Source organism: Salmo trutta, chromosome 7 (genome assembly GCF_901001165.1).
Source record: "Salmo trutta chromosome 7, fSalTru1.1, whole genome shotgun sequence".
Lineage (NCBI taxonomy): Eukaryota > Metazoa > Chordata > Actinopteri > Salmoniformes > Salmonidae > Salmo > Salmo trutta.
The window spans coordinates 12,806,930-12,811,498 of record NC_042963.1 but is presented as its reverse complement, the minus strand read 5'-3'; the positions used below and the strand labels follow the sequence as shown (position 1 = coordinate 12,811,498).

Here is a 4,569-nt window from a genome sequence, read left to right as displayed (position 1 = left end):
AGATCTTTTATACTCCACTCATGAGTGAATGTCCTTTAGCCTGTTACCAACCCACACACAATCATTTCCCTGTGGGACAGTGACGTTATTAATGCTGAAGTACAATAACGGTGTGGTGAGGTGTCAGAGTCAAATTAGCCAGTTAATTGGGGGCAACCCCTCCTGCTCTGGGAAGTGATTAAGAGAAAGACGATATTAAAAGATTTCAGTGGACGTTTAATTGGTGGAGCTGAATCACTAACACAGTTCTTGTGAGATTTTGGTATTGATTCCTGTGATCTTTAATCTAATAGTGAGGCATAACATTGTGTAAATAATGGGGTAATGTATGGTCGCCTCTTGGAGACGACTCAGATTCACATCTGAACTGGTGAGATGTTTCTATAATTGGACATACAACGTTTCACTTCAGAATTGCACCTTCTGTTGTTCATAAGTGAATTGTGCTGTGTCTCTTCCAATTTTAAATCTATTTTAAATGTGGCTGTACGCATATGTGTGCTTTACAGACCTTGAGCATATCACTAGCATAAAGATTGACTGTTTCTACTATTTTGAGAAAAGTCCTAAATTAGGTTCATAAGGATTTTGTGAATAAATAAAAAAATCTCAGCCTACACAACATGCATTTTTTGTGGAGGAGTACAGGTTAGATATATTTTGAAAGCCCATAACAGTGTATGGCTTAGCATATCATACATAACATCTCGGAGAGCTTACTGCATATCCACTCTACATGGATAATACCTAGAACTCAAAACACTTCACATAGCCTTCACATGAAATAAAACGCTGGAAGGAGGATGTGAAAAGGACAGCATGTCAATGGAAGAGGAACATCTTTTGAAAAGCCACTACGAATGTAGTGACTGAGTCTTCACAACTGTTCACTCCTCACTTAGAGAATGGCACAGTAATTGAAACAATTCACACACAAAGAGAAGATTCTTGCACATTTCATCAAAGAATTGAGAGAGGCCGATACGTTGGTTGCCATAGCAATTGTCGACAGTGTCACATGGTTGCCTAGGAACTAGTCCTGCATGTGGTGCTGGACCAATTATTTTTTATTTTTTTGGCCTGCCTCCAAGTACAGCTGGAATGGAATGCAGGTGTTGCGGAATGGTTCAATCTTACCACATCTTCTGACTGACGGAATCAAGGCCATAAATTCTTAGAGGCCTATCTATTTCTATGGAACATGCTGTCTGTTTGGTCAGAGTAGTGTCAGATCCTCCTGGGTCACATGGAGGGCAGTGGAACCACAAAGACAACATTAAGCCTGGAAATTAATTCAACTGAGACTGATAAATGGTCTTTGGCTAAGATTGCTGGTGCATAGGGTATAGAAATACATTAAAAAAAAACAGGTAATGTGTAGGTTAAATAAAAGGGTTAATGTCTTGAGAAATGTAGGTTAACATATAGGGCAGTGTTCAATGTCCTCATTTCTCCAACCATTAGGAAGGATAGAGGATCGAACGTTCATATGCCCTGACCCTGACTGAAGGTCAATCAAATCCTTCCTGTGTATATCTCAGACCCTACTGAAGTTGTCAATCACAAAACTTCCATGTTATACTGCATTATCATAAAACTGAAATATTACATTTACATAAGTATTCAGACCCTTTACTCAGTACTTTGTTGAATCATCTTTGGCAGCGATTACAACATCAAGTCTTCTTGGGTATGACGCTACAAGCTGGGCACACCTGTATTTGGAGTTTCTCCCATTGTTCTCTGCAGATCCTCTCAACCTTTGTCAGGCTGGATGGGGAGCGTTGCTGCACAGCTATTTTCAGGTCTCTCCAGAGATGTTTGATCGGGTTCAAGTCCGGGCTCTTGCTGGGCCACTCAAGGACATTCAGAGAGTTGTCCCGAAGCCCCTCCTGCATTGTCTTGGCTGTGTGCTTAGGGTCGTTGTCCTGTTGGAAGGTGAACCTTCACCCCAGTCTGAGGTCCTGAGCGCTCTTGAGCAGGTTTTCATCAAGGATCTCTCTGTACTTTGCTCCGTTCATCATTCCCTCGATCCTGACCAGTCTCTGCCGCTGAAAAAAATCCCCACGACATGATGCTGCCACCACCATTCTTCACCGTAGGGATGGTGCCAGGTTTCCTCCAGATGTGACGCTTGGCATTGAGGCCAAAGAGTTCAATCTCAGTTTCATCAGACCAGAGAATCTTGTTTCTTATGGTCTGAGAGTCTTGAACTCCGAGCAAGCTGTAATGTGCCATTTACTGAGGAATGGTTTCCGTCTGGCAACTCTACCATAAAGGCCTGATTGGAGGAGTGCAGCAGAGATGGCTGTCCTTCTGGAAGGTCCTCCCATCTCCACAGAGAAACTCTAGAGCTCTGTCAGAGTGACCATTGGGTTCTTGGTCACCTACCTGACCAAAGCACTTCTCCCCCAATTGCTCAGTTTGGCCGGGTGGCCAGTCTTGGTGGTTCCAAACTTCTTCCATTTAAGAATGATGGAGGCCACTGTGTTCTTGGGGATCTTCAATGCTGCAGAAATGTTTTGGTACACTTCCCCAGATCTGTGCCACGACACAATCCTGTCTCGACACTCTACGGACAATTCCTTCGACCTCATGACTTGATTTTTGCTCTGACATGCACTTACAACTGTGGGACCTTATATAGACAGGTGTGTGCCTTTCCAAATTCACCACAGGTGGACTCCAATCAAGTTGTAGAAACATCTCAAGGATGATCAATGGAAACAGGATGCACCTGTGCTCAATTTCGAATCTCATAGCAAAAGGTCTGAATACTCATGTAAATAAGGTTTTTTATTTCAAATAATTTTGCCAAAATTTGATAGTAGAATGGCCTTACTGAAGAGCTCAGTGACTATCAACATGGCACCATCATAGGATGCCACCTTTCCAAAAAGTCAGTTCGTCAAATTTCTGCAGCCCCGCTCAACAGTAAGTGCTGTTATTGTGAAGTGTAATGTCTAGGAGCAACAACGGCTCAGCCGCAAAGTGGTAGGCCACACAAGCTCACAGCACGAGACCACTGAGTGCTGAAATCGTCTGTCCTTGGTTGCAACACTCACTACCGAGTTCCAAACTGCCTCTGGACGCAACTTCAGCACCATAACTGTTCTTCGTGAGCTTCATGAAATGGGGTTTCCATGGCCGAGCAGCCGCACACAAGCCTACGATCACCTTGCGCAATGCCAAGCGTCAGCTGGAGTGATGTAAAGGTTGCCGCCATTGGACTCTGGAACAGTGGCAACGATTGGACTCTGGAGCAGTGGAAACGAGTTCTCTGGAGTGATGAATCACGCTTCACCATCTGACAGTCGGACAGCCAAATCTGGGTTTGGCAGATGCCAAGAGAATGCTACATGCCCCAATGCATAATGCCAACTGTAAAGTTTGGTGGAGGAGGAATAATGTTTTTCATGGTTCGGGTTAGGCCCCTTAGTTCCAGTGAAGGGAAATCTTAACGCTACAGCATACAATGGCATTCCAGACTATTCTGTGCTTCCAACTTTGTGGCAACAGTTTGGGGAAGGCCCTTTCCTGTTTCAGCATGACAGTGCCCCCGTGCAAAAAGCGAGGTCCATACAGACATGGTTTGTTGAGATCAGTGTGGAAGAACTTGACTGGCCTGCACAGAGCCCTGACCTCAACCCCCATCAAACACCTTTGGGATGAATTGGAAAGCCGACTGCGAGCCAGGCCTAATCGCCCAACATCAGTGCCGACCTCACTAATGCTCTTGTGGCTGAATGGAAGCAAGTCCCCTCAGCAATGTTCCAACATCTAATGGAAAGCCTTATGAATTTAATGTATGCACGCACAGCATTACACTATGTTGCTTTGTATAAAATTGTCTGCTAAATGTAATATATTATTATATTCTTCCGGTATGCTTACATTGTCTCACAATACAATGCTGCCCACACCTGGTTGCTGAACGTCACTACATAACCAATGTATTTTGGTAGACAGTGACATCTACTGTTCAAAATAAGAAACCATCACATTGCATACAAACGGTAAAAATAAACGGGATGACTTTAAAATATTTAAATATGTTGGCCTTTACAGTAACTTCCAAATCTGATGAGTAACAAATTGACTAGCACACGCAGTCAGTAATAAATCAACTGTTATTTTCTGTTCACGTAATTATTTTAACAGCTAAATCAGTCTCCTTAGAGACCGTCAAAAATTGCCAAAGCCGACTATATTTCAAGTCGTCTCAGCGGGGTATTGGGTAAAGTTTTCAACTAGCAATAATCGCGCCTCGGATAGACCTCATAGGCTACGATACTGCCACTGCGCAAAGCTGAATAAGATGAGGAATCGAGTGGATTGACTATCAGTACAATTACGGTCCCTGTGACGGTTTGAATCAATAAATATATCAACAATATATAAACAGGTAAATTATGAATCGTTGTAAAATATGATTAACAAAAAAAAGTATTACATGTGTTAGTTTTTGGAGTTGTATTATTTATAATAAACACAAACCACGCAGTGCATTGTGGGATACATTGTCTCATTACGTGGATATCACTGATTAGTAGACTACAGGCTGGATAA

At 42.9% G+C, this 4,569-nt stretch overlaps 1 non-coding gene across 1 annotated transcript; it reads right to left on the bottom strand.

Annotated features, from left to right (window-relative positions):
- Positions 1-4,170: 4,170 nt before the first annotated feature.
- LOC115197825 (U4 spliceosomal RNA) lies at positions 4,171-4,311 on the bottom strand. The gene has a single exon (XR_003879067.1). It is a non-coding gene; the product is annotated as a U4 spliceosomal RNA (small nuclear RNA).
- Between the last annotated feature and the right edge of the window lie 258 nt (positions 4,312-4,569).